Source organism: Nansenia antarctica, assembly GCF_963989245.1.
Source record: "Nansenia antarctica genome assembly, chromosome: 3".
NCBI classification, from domain to species: Eukaryota; Metazoa; Chordata; class Actinopteri; order Argentiniformes; family Microstomatidae; genus Nansenia; species Nansenia antarctica.
Window position 1 is genome coordinate 45,878,877 of NC_137688.1, and position 13,072 is coordinate 45,891,948.

Sequence of the window (13,072 nt, forward strand, 5' to 3'; positions counted from 1 at the left end):
TCAATCTGTATAATCACATTACCTCTAATGTGAAATTGTGATCTGTGATCTGAAACAAAGGCAGAAAGATAGCTATGTTTAGATATCTCCAAATAAGTCAAGTGATGTCATGTTAAAGGTATAGTTTATATAAAATGAACTTACTTTACCACATACCTGGGTTATACGTTAAGTAGAGGAACTAAATAACCCAAAACTGACCCTTTAAAGGCATAATCTTGAGATAGCAATTAGCCAGACCCTGAAAAGTCATTAGTTTCTTTTTCGAGGAGAGGATCACCTATTCACTTTTGACTGACTTCATGCTTTATTAGCGTCTAATTTTGGCTCAATTGCAAATCGATATTGTGGACTGAAGTCTCTTACCACCAACAAACAAGATGCAACAACATTCAAGATGATCTATCCCTTCAGTCACAGGAAATTAATGATTAAGAGCAGAAAGGAAAAGGGGAAAGAGCAGAATGTGAAATAATCTGAATCTGATTTGAGGTAAGTGCCTGATTAAAATTTAAACGATCCATGTAGTACATGAAAATGTAATAATTAAAGTTATATCATTATTCCTTGCTCTGAAAGAAGATTGACAGGGTACTATAGAAGAGGACATTCTGCCATTTATATTAAATTGTGTGCATTGCAGGAAAGCAGCCAATGTTTTCTTCCTACAAGTTCACAACTTGTTTTTACCACCTACTTGGGATAATTGTCAAGTCTTCATGCTCCATTTACCTTTAAACCATCTGAGTGAATGCTCTTATCTACAGACATGTAATTTAAAGTGTGGGAAACAATCATACTATAACAATCATTGCAGCAAAACTCAAAACCTAACTGTTTTGGCACAGCATCAACACCAGACCTGCAGGTCAACAACCTCTTTGCCATCATCCAAAGACTTCCATCGACATACATGTGCTACAGTTGGGAGATAGGGTATAGTGATACTGGTATTTAAACCCATGTATTCACATTGGTACACAGAGAGGCAGGCACACAGGTCACAGAAACTGGGAAATCATCTGTCTTCGGTGGGTATTCAAATGGAAATAACACCCGGTATTCATCACCAAAAGAATAGCTGATAAAGAAATGACAGGATATGGTCAGATGATTAAATTTGTCTTTAATCGTTGACAAAATATGTGACAGGGTCTGATGAAGAGGTCCCCAAGCAGGGCAAAATCATTTTTCTGTTTTTTCCAGATTATGAAAGGGAGTATGGCTTCAGTTTCAGTCGACATTGCAGCAGCAAGAGATAACAAAATGGCAATGGATAAAATGGCTAAAGGAAATTCAATTCAACTTTATTCGCCATGTGCAGTGCACAAGGAACATGACTTGGTATTCTCCATGCTGAACAAGCTACAGTACATACAACAACAAGACGACAACACAACAATAATCAAGACACACAATATATACAGTACCAATACGAGTGAATAAATATACTGTACAACTTAGTGCAAAAACATGTCAAATGCAAGGTGCAATGATCAGGAGTTATTGAGGAGGGCTATGGCTTTGGGGAAGAAACTGTTCAAGTGGCCTAATGTTTTTGACCTGATGGCCCGGTACCGCTGTCCAGAAGGGAGTAATAAAGTAAAGTAGTAAACACGCTGTGAGCTGGATGTGAGGGGTCAGCCACAATCTTGCATGCTCTTTTTAATGATCTGGAGCTATGGAGGTCTGTGATGGGAGGCAACAATAATAATGTTGTGTCCATGTGTATGCATTTATCATTATATTCCATAATGCATCTAGTGGGACTTGTGTAGTTCCTTCCCATCCTATCTGGGCATCTGTTACGACCCCATATATGGTCTAGGGATATGGGGATAACAATTAAATAAAACCGGGGGGACAAGAACCGGAGGAGATGGGAGAATATAAATAAGACAAGATTTATTGTAAAAGGATAACAAAAACAGGTTTCCATGAAACACTTTAACTAAAAACTACTCTATAAAACGAAGAGCGAATGAATATAATATGATAGTAAAGGATAAAGTAAATTAGAAAGCTATGCAACAATTAAACAATAGCTTAAGCTACCAAGCAAACCACACACCGTAGCACTCTATGGTGGTAGCATGCGCTAACTAGAAACAAACACAGAACTATACTATAGAACACACAGTAGCAAACTATAGTAGAACCTTAACTAAAACACACAGAACGATACTACAGCTGAACACACAGTAACAGACCATAGTAACAGACTTAAAGTTTATTTTTCAGGTTTTCTGCAAATGACATGCCCACAGTGAATATAGAATATCTCCACAATCACAAGGGCCTTCATAATGATCTTGGTATCAAATGATAGCTAACACCTGTGGGGTGACTGTAGAAGTGTCAGAATCTAAATATATGTTACTGTGTCAGAGTAAATAGAGCTAGAACATTGTGAAACATCTCAAATTCACTCTCCGCCTAAAGAAAAAACAGCTTTTAGAGTGAATATCAGCTTGGAAACCTGACTGAATAAGCCCAAATCATCTAGGACTCAGTACTCCAGGGTCTTATGAGTTCTTCTGCAAAAGTAGATGGTAGTAATGTAAACCAGTGCAACTTTGTACTTGTTTTAGTACAGGTATGTTTAGGCGGGAAAACCAAATTGTGCCATTTGGACACATCAGTGTCACCATCAGTGCATCAGACTTTCTCATGTATCAAGACTGTAAAATTGATTATATTTCAATGACATATCACTATAGGGATGAATTGAATTGAAATCCGGCTCTTTTGACTCCATTTCCCAGCAGCAGTATGGAGCTATTTTAGTGCCAGCAGAAATTGAATTGTATTTGACAGATTGAATTGAATATGAGCACAAATTAAATTGTATTTCACAGATCTGAATTGTATTTGACAGATTGAATTGAATCTGAGCACAAACTGAATTTTATTTGACAGATTGAATTGTATTCAATTCAGTTTTCATTATTTTCATTCAGTTTTCAAATTCAGTTTCTCTAAATACAATTCGGTTTTTCTCAAAATACAATTAAGTTTTTCTCAAAATACAATTCAGTTTTTCTCAAAATACAATTCAGTTCTCAAAATACAATTCAGTTTTTCTCAAAATACAATTCAGTTTTAGAGGCACTCATCCGAGGACTCTGGGCTAGGTAGAATAATAGAGCACCGATTCTAAGAGCAATTGCGCGTCATCTCCCTGTCATCAGAACGATCACGTCCCCTGTTGGGTGCTAGAAGTGTAGAAGTTTGACTGGTAGTCAATGGAAATGCGTGAGACTTGAGAGCCCTGAGTTAAGATACTTTATTTTTCTGTTTGGTAGTCTGTCCAATGTGACACTTGCCCTCCTCCACCGGCCCTCGTTTTGGATCTAGCTTGCTGTTCATTATTTTCATGATAAATCGTAGCTAGCTAGCTATAACATCTTCATATACACCATACAGGCTAAATACTGATTAACAGTAATCACCCTAACCCTAACCCTACTTTGGCAAATGCCCATTGAACAGATTTATTTATTATCCTATCTTAAGAAAACTAATGTAACACTCTCATCTGGGGATTTACACGGCAAATCAAATGAAGAACTACAAATCCCTGATGACAGGGAGATGACATATGACTGCTCTGATGAATCAACCCCTATTTCATCAAATTTCTGTATATAACGACGCCGATCATTGATCGGCAACGACACTGGTAGGGCTTTCACACCGGCAAAGAACCGTGCCGGTTCGCGTTCGCGTTCGAAAACCTCCGAATGTTGGCGCTGTCTGGCGAACGATACACTGGTATGAACGCGGTTCTTTGCCGGTGTGAAAGCCCTATATATAATTGTTTGCCTAACTGGCCATCGGATTTGGGCTCCTAATATCTAAAAATCACTACGGTTTTCTTATTTTATCGGATTAAAGTAGCAAAGACCAGAAATGTCCATTGACCGCCAGTCAAACTTCTACACTTCTATCACACAAAAAGGGGCGTGGACATGACGGGAGAGCAAAGTACCCGGATGGGAGGGATTAGAATCGGTGCTCTATTATTCTACCTAGCCCAGAGTCCCCAGATGAGTGCCTCTAAAACTGAATTGTATTTTGAGAACTGAATTGTATTTTGAGAAAAAACGAATTGTATTTAGAGAAACTGAATTTGAAAACTGAATTAAAATAATGAAAACTGAATTGAATACAATTCAATCTGTCAAATACAAATCAGTTTGTGCTCAGATTCAATTCAATCTGTCAAATACAATTCAGATCTGTGAAATACAATTCAATTTGTGCTCATATTCAATTCAATCTGTCAAATACAATTCAATTTCTGATGGCACTACAATAGCTCCACAGAAGGCCCTGCTGCTGGGAAATGGAGTCAAAAGAGCCGGATTTCGATTCAATTCATCCCTATAGTGTATGGCGCACCCGCCTCTTTTTCACACCAGGTCAGATTACGCAGTGATTTTTCTCCCAGAATCATTGTTCAGAATGTCATGATTGACACCTCATTTGAAGCGTTAGAGCCAATAGAGTCGAGCAGAGGCGAAAAAAAATACTTTCGAGGACCAATGATATGGAAATTCGGCGGTTGAAACCAAGCATGCTCGGTTTTGCTATGTGACGTATCTGTAAACAAGAGCGTGTGACTCGCAGTGTATTTTCCGGCCGAGAAAAAAATCAATATGGACGCTAGCAGAGGATTTAAAGAATCGTTTGCGACATCGATGAACATTATTGTTCAGCTCTCCCTCTAGCTAGCTGAATGGGTGTAGATCTTCTGCTTACTCCGGCAGTTCGGGTGAAATGACGAGACTTGACACAATTCGGTTTGCTTTTCCTTCTTCCTTCATTAAACAGATTGTAAAACTGACAAACACATCGATCCATTAGTACATGTAAACAACCAACAGTGAACGAACTAACAGAAAAGATTTAACAAAATACACAATCATTCAGAGCTCAACTCACCAACTCCCATCTCTCTCTACAACTGACCTTCCGTTTGCCCTGCCACCCAGATTACGCTCATTAAGCCCGCCCCCATTTCCATCCAAGCCAATCACTCCCCGCATGCATATTCCTAGCCAATCAAACGAACCCAACAAAATAAAACAAACTCCAAATGAAATATCCTCCCATGAATCAGCCAAACACCTCCCACTTGGTCCATTGGTCCTTTATGCCTAGATGGACCACAACTTTCCCTCTCTTCAATAAAGTTATTTTTACTGCTCCTCCACGGGAAGCAGCACGACCACCCGCCTAACGTCTCGGTCGAGCGTTGGGAAGAGATCGCGGCCTTCGCTCCTTCTTCGTCCTGAAGCCCCCACTCCTGGAGCAGGCTGGCTTAGGCAAGCCCTCACTCTCACGTCCCGAACCAGCCCCTTTTCGTCTGGCCTCACTTCCACCACCCGCCCCAGGCGGAATTGCCCCCTTAGGGCATTTTGGTCAGCCAACTAGACCACGTCTCCCACGGCCATATTTCGGGCTTCTCTGTGCCACTTGGTGCGGATGAAAAGTCCGGGCCCAGCCAGTTGACTCCACTGTCGCCAAAACCGTCCCACTTCTTCCTGGACGCCAAGGCTAACTCCGCTTCTTGTCTCCCTCGGGCGAGTAGCCTCCCACTTTGCGTCTTCTGGAGCCCTCCTGCAAAACAACCACTGCCTAACAGCTCGCCGGACCCACCCAACTACCCGAATGAGCCTGCCTATTTCACTGAAGCGTTCTGGCTCAATCAGGTCCATGAGAGCAGCGCCCCAGAGCCTCTCCCTCTCATGCTCGGGGTCCCTGGAACTCCCAACCGGTGTGGATGTCCCCTTTGCATTTGCTTCCTCCTCAATGGCGCATTTCGGGTCCAGCCCCTTCCTCGCCTGAGCGCGTGTTACAGCTGCAGTGAACGCTTTCCGTTGCAGCATGCTCACGCTGTCTCGAGCACTTGCAGCCACATCCGCCGCGGATTTCATGGGCCACTCCACTGCCCACGCCAGGAACTCCGGACCATTCTGCCAGGTCGAGCCTTCTCCCAAGCTTTCCGGCGGGCAGCCTCGTGTGACGAGGTCTGAGACATTTAGATCTCCGGGGATCCACCACCAGTCGTCAGTAGGTCCAGCCCTTTGGATCTCTCCGATCCTGTTCGCGTAGAATGTTTGGTAGCCGTAGCTTTCCTTTTGAATGGCCCCCAGGTCTGGCTGTCCACGAAATGAAACCATCTCTCCACGCCCAGTCGACCTTGCTTCTCCCAGAAGCCCTTAAGCCTGGATGCGATTACGGCCCCACACAGTTCGGATTTAACGACATCCCCCTTCTGAGTTATCGGCGTCAATTTGGCCTTTGACTCGACCAGCCTTCCAGCCACTCCCCTGGATGTTTCCCACCTCAGGTAGAGGACGGCACCGAACGCATTATCACTCCCGTCCGAGAAGGTGATGCCCCATGGCCTTCCTTCCCATCCAGGCGGGGTTAGGCTCCTCTCGAATCTGACCTTTCCAAGTCTCGCATACTCTTTGAAGAGCCTGATTGCGTCGGCTCGGGGCTCAAGGGGGAGTGGGTTGTCCCATGTGTTCTGTCTGATGCCGGATTTTCCCATCTCCTGAAAGGCCTTTCTGACCAGGATGGCACCTTTTTCCTTCACCGGGGTGGCCAAACCCACGGAATCATACAGGCCCGCCACCTGGCTCAATAGCACCCTTCTCGTTAGGGGGCTCGGCGTTCCTTCCTCAATTTCTCCTTCTGAGAGATTGGTTTCTGTCGTCACCTTCAGTTTCCTTTTGGAGAAGTTGATGGAAACCATAAGGAACAACTTATCCCCTTCTGCATGGTACCCGACTCCAAGCGCTTTGTTGTCTTCCTCGCTCAGCTGATTAGGCAGCACCAACACCTCTGATTCTGGCTCCATATTGGCCTTCGTTTTTGCAGGCTGGCTTTCTTTGCTCCTCCCACTTTGACCTGACTGGATCCATGGTTTTAGAGCGAAACCTCCAGCGTTGAGTGTCCTTTCGATTCCCTCCGTGATGCTCTTCAGCTTTCTCCTGTCGTTATGAGACGTTAGAATATCGTCTACATAGGTGTCCTCCTCAAGCGCTCTCCGCTCTTCTTTTAGGTGGGCGAACTCTGGCAGCCTTGCCGTCTCCCTCATGGCCAGCTGGGCGATGCCTCCGGCTGGCTTGTCCCCGATGTTGACGCGGGTAATTGCGTAGGTTTTGATCTTCTTTTCCTCTGCGAGAGTCATCTCTTTCCCGCCCGGCTGACAATTTCCGCAGCGACACCCTCCGCATTTTGGCTCGCACGCGGCGCCGATGCTATCCCAGCTCCACCACTCGAGGATCTCTTTGCTGCTTGCAGCTGTTCTCCCGGTCTTTTCATGACCTTGCGGCTTCTGGTCTCCATCCTCTTCTTTGGCGCTGGGCGTCTTGCAGGGGATCTCCTCAAATCTTACTGCCTCCGTTCTCAGAGAACGCGCAAAGTGCGTCTGGGAGTTGTGTGCGGATCTTTCCCAACTTTCAAACAGGTCTGGGTGCGTTCCTCCCACGGTCTTCCCCAGAGGCCCGTCCCACAGCACTAAGTCTCCCGTCCTTCTTATCCACCGTGGAGCGAGTCGTCCCTCTCGGTGGCTGATCAAGAGCTCGATTTCCTCAGGTCGGACCAGCTCTTTCTTCTCGACCCCAGGGAAGAACTTACAGAGTCGCTCTGGACTGATGACCTTGTCTGCACGAGCGATTGTGTCGAGCCCGTAGCATACCATCTCGTGGGGACTCCATCTGTTGTTGCTCCACGCCCTGACCTTTAGCAGGTATTTGTTAGTCTTGACCCTGACCTTCATTCCACCGACCCCATGCACAGTCAGTGTTACTTGCCTCCGCTCCAGTTGGAGCCGATCGGCGGCCCGGTTGGTGATATAATTTGTGTCGGAGGCGAGGTCTATGAGGGTTCCCAGGGCATTTCCTGCTTCTGTTTTGACTATCAATGTCATCATTAGTACTGGATGTTCCTCTGGCCCATTCTCCGCGAAGAGACCTCCGCCTTCTGCGCCCGTGCTCAGCGTCATCGAAGCCTTACTGGTGAATGCGTCCTTCACCCTCCTTTCCTGTTCAGGGTTGAGTCCCAAAGAGTCCAGGACTTCCCGTTGCTTATCAGAGAACCCTGGCCCTGTCTTCTTTCCCTCACTCCACTTGGGACACAGAAGGTAGTGATGACTCGCCCCTCCTTCATTCTGCTTGCACATTCTGCACAGGTACCGGTTACTACACTCTCCGTCGGCGCCGTGCATGCCCAAACATTTCTGACAGGCTTTGCTTTGCTTTGCTATGGCTCGTTTCTCTGCCAGACTGACACTCTTGAACTTTCGGCAGAAGAATATTTTGCCACCGTGCTGATCGCTTCCACAGATGTCACACTCTTCTCTTCTTTCCGAGTTCCTGCCCGTGACTCTGGTTTCACTTTGATGTTCCTCTTCTTCTTCATTTACCGGTGAGTCTCTTTCCGTGGCCCTCGTGAATGCTTTCTTCTCCCATCTGACTGGCTTCTCTGGTGTTCCCTCAGAGGTTTCTGTGGAGCCTCGGATTCGCGCCATCCTTTCGAGGATTACTTCCTGCCTTTTCAGAAACAGAAGAAGAGCATCGAATTGCTTGTCTGGGGCGACTTGGTTTTCGGGTTCGGTTACAAAGGTAATCCAGCCTTCCTGCACGCGATCTGGCAGTTTGCTCTCGATGGCCTTAAGTTTCTTCATAGCGCCCACTTCTCCTAAGTCTGTCAGGTCCATGAGGGCTCTTTCCACTGCCTGAATAAGGTCGATCGCTTTCCTCGGCTGGTTTCCTTTTACCGCTGGTATTCTTTCCAATTCCTCAATAATTTGCAGCGCGATGGTTGCCTTGTCTCCAAACCGATTCTCCAAGGCTTTGAATACGTTTTCCGCTGAGCGGTAGCTCGAGAGTTTGAGCTCCTCGAAAACCTTTCGGTCTATGCTCTCGAGGAGGTGGAGTTTCTTCACCTCTGGCGACCCCGATGGGTCTCCCTGCTGCTGCAGGCTTTCCCAATCTTTCCACCAGCGATGAAAATCTCTCATACACCCGCTGAACACGGGCAGCCTTGTTGGAGGGAGTTTGATCTTGGAGATGGCTCCAGTGCGGTTGCCTCCATATGTGGCGCTCTCCAGCCCTGCCTCCCGGGCTTGTTTCCATGCCTCCCGCTGAGCCTCCAGTAGCTTGGCGCGCTCTTGAGCGGCTATTTCTGCTGCCTTCAACTCAATCACGGCCGCCTTCTGCCTTGCATCAGCGATCTCTCCTTCGGCCTCCAATTTCACTTTCGCTGTCTCTTTCTCAAACTCGGCCACGCTATCAGCTGACCTCAGTCTTGCCTCAGCGGCTTTCCTTTCCAGCTTGGCAATAGCTTCTTTATTTTCTCTATCTGTCACTCAATCTTTGGCCTCTTCTTCGGCGAGAGCGTCGGTGGCTATTTGCTTTGCTGCGGCAGCCTTGTCGGCTGCCTCAGCGGCTTTCCTTTCCAGCTTGGCAATAGCTTCTTTATTTTCTCTATCTGTCGCTCGATCTTTGGCCTCTTCTTCGGCGAGAGCGTCTGCCCTTTTCCTCTCATCTTCGGCGAGAGCGTCTGCCCTTTTCCTCTCATCTTCGGCGAGAGCGTCTGCCCTTTTCCTCTCATCTTCGGCGAGAGCGTCGGCGGCCATTTGCTTTGCTGCGGCGGCCTTGTCGGCCATTTTGTCAGTATTTTCCTTCTCAATTCTTCCAAACTCAGTCACATACTTTTCCCAAAGTTCATCCCTCTTGCCCTCCAGCTCCTCTAGCGACTTTCTCGTGCTGCACGCCTCAACTACAGGGATCCACTCCCCCCAGCTTGATAGCAGACTTCGCGCTTTGATGATGAGGTTCTCTGTGAGTGTGCTTCGTTCTTTACAAACGTCATGGGTTGCCTCTTCTAGACTGATCCTCTTCGCGCCTTCGTGACTCCGTTCTGCTCGTCTAATTGTGGATGAAAGTTCGATTCCCGCGAACCTTGTCCACATGTTGGCCTTTATGACGTGACCGACCTGTTCAACCTTCTGAGCTCTCTCCTCAGCGGCATTGGTGATGTCTTGAAGAAGCTGACTGTCACCTGTCTCAGGTTCCTGACTTGCTTTGGCCCGCAAACCTTCCTCATAATTGTCGTCTGCAGAGTTTAGGTCTTTCGCGTTTGACAGGAGCGCCATCCACTCGTGTTTCATGTCATTTTCGCCCATTAATGCCACTGACCTGATGATATGGCGATATCCTCTCTCAAAAGTGACTGCTAATTTTTCCCACTGCCCACTGGCACCAACTGAGTGTCTCTCCCAGGCTTTTATCCTCCCTCCACCCTTGATTGAGGATTGCGCACAGGTGTGCCCAATCAGGCCGTCACCATGGCAGTAGGCAGGAGGAAGGACAATCACCTGAGAGAAACACAGGAAACAAACAGAAAACACACACAAACACACTACGGATGTAACAGCATCAAAGCTGTAATAAAAATAGAAGACAGTTTCAACAATTTGTCTATCTGGTATTGGTAACCCAATAAAGATAGATAATAAATAGAAGACAGTACATTTAAAATGATTGCCCACTGTTTAACACACCAAAATAAAATTGCTAATACAATGTCAATGACAAATACCTGAAGTGCTGATGACTCACATCAAAGTCTCATCTCTCAGAACATCTCACCTCGTCATTCTGTAAGACAAATTTCAGGCCAGAGGTGTGGACACTTCTATAGTGTAGGCTTGCTTTCCATAGACTCTCATGAACATAGTGTACTGTAGCCTACTTGTTGAAGTCATCCTACATACTGCACAGACAATATCTCATATTTATGAAATCTTAATAAACAACTACAGTAGCCTACAGACTCTAAAAGAAAAATGGGCCCCATCAACAGGACTCAGCCCCTTGGTCAGCAGCAGAAAGACCCTTGGACATCATCTTATATACAGTGCATTGCTCATAGATGGCTATCATGTTATACAGTACATACCAGGGTTTTTCCTGGGTCAGAATGAGGGCTTGGTGGTTGATCTTGTGCGCGCACAGCGCAGGCAATTTTTTTGGGAGGGACCCCCAATTGTTGTATTTGTATTGTAAATTGTAATTATTATTAATTAATATCATTATTAATGTACCTGGTTATGTTACAGTAGAGAAACAAAAAACAGTCACCAAAACTGAGTATTTACTAGCTAAGATTGGCAAAAGATTGGCGTGGTGCAACCGAAATTAGTAAACAACTAGCCTAGTTTGAAACTAGCTAGTAACAACTAGGGGTTTAGTAACTACTAAATGCCTGCATTTAGTAATGACTTACGCCAACTTGGTGCAACCCAGTCCAGTAGGCTACCAGATACGATGTTGTAATGTATGCACATATTTTGCTACCACGGTTGCCAGACGAAATTGACAATGTCCAGCCCGACCGGTCTAAAAGCTGCCGAATCCACCCGTCCAGTGTGACCAAAAGTAGCCCAATCTGGCAACACTGCAACACTGCGTTCTTTCAGCTCGCATGAACACAGATTCTTCCATCAGCGCTCGCCTGCCGCTTCGATTGCAGACTCAAGTTAACGCGCGTGCAGAAAGATGCCACGAAACTCATGTCCGGTAGCTTTCTTTCAAGGAATTTCAAAAATAAAAGTCCCGTAAAACAATTGTTATTTCTCGCCGTGAGAAATAGAGGTGCGGTGTGAGAGCATGAGAACTGGTTGAAATGCGTGAGTCTCACGGCGATTGCGTGAGACTTGGCAGCTCTGCTTAACAAACTAACACGTTTGGCTATGGTATGTAACTCACTACATACAGTAGTTAACAAGCAAACACGTTTGGCTATTCTCAATGTCGGTGTGTCGGCAACATACATACAAACTTGTACATACACACAGCTTAGTGAACAATGCATGTAAGTCACTTACCCAAAAACAAAGCAGTAGGTGTAGACAGACCACAGTCCCCTGAGTAGTATGTTGATTGACGACACTTTCTCTGTGGATAAAGTCCTTGAAGGCAGTCCACATGGCTATTTATGAGGATGTGGGTTGGGAGTACCGAAGGGGACACGCTCCCTCAAAAATAGGAATACTACCCCCACCCAAGTTTGCTAGCAAATTGTAGGTATTTAGTGAATGTAAAACTGTTGATTATAATATTGAGTGGGTTCTTCATCGCTTAAATTTTCGTCATATGCAAAGAGCCGTAAAATACTTGTTTTGCTCGATTGCGAGGTTTCACAATTCCTGACATGCAGACCTTTTCACCAAACCGTGACACATATTTTTTAAAATAATAGGACACTGACGATGTGGGTCTTCTTCACAGTGGCTTTACCTGTGTCGTTCTCCTCTTGACGTCATGATATACATTCCACCCAAAATACAAAAGCTATATATCTTATTGGGACTTTTAATTGGAAAATTAAACAGAATGTTTAACAGCAATCTAATTCTGCAACCATTCCTTTAAACCTAAGCCAGGTAACCCTGCTACACTGTATGCTGTATGTGTATACCTGTGGGGGGTCTAACCAAGTGTGCTTTTTCTATACCCAGGCCACTCATTATTGATGGGGTTTCTAAGTAAGCCGTCCTATGAATTCCTGTCCTCTATTTCTGAATTCCTGTCCACCCCTATTTTCTCATGTCGTTGTTTCGTCTTGGTGCGTTCAGATCTCTGACGCTGGATGTGACGGCTATGAGTAGCCTGGTTGTCTGTGTCTGTGTGTTTGTGTGTATGTCTCTTTAACAGCCATAGGAGATGAGTCCAGTCCAGGGCATCCCCCCCCCCCCCCCCCCCCCCCCCCGTGATGATTGCCAATCAACTCCAGCAGTGGTCAATCAACTCCACCCAATCAACTCCAGCCGATCAACTCCAAACCAACCAATCATCAGAGGCCACATCATTTTAAAAGACACTGAAATGAAAGCAGCAGGAGCTCCCACCATTCTTTTGTTGTACTCCATTGTTAGTTTGATACTTTGTTAGTTTGATACTGTGTTAGATGATACTTTGTTAGGTTGTTATACTTTGTTAGAAGATACTTTGTGTAGTTTGTGTAATTCTGTGTAAAGTTGATATTG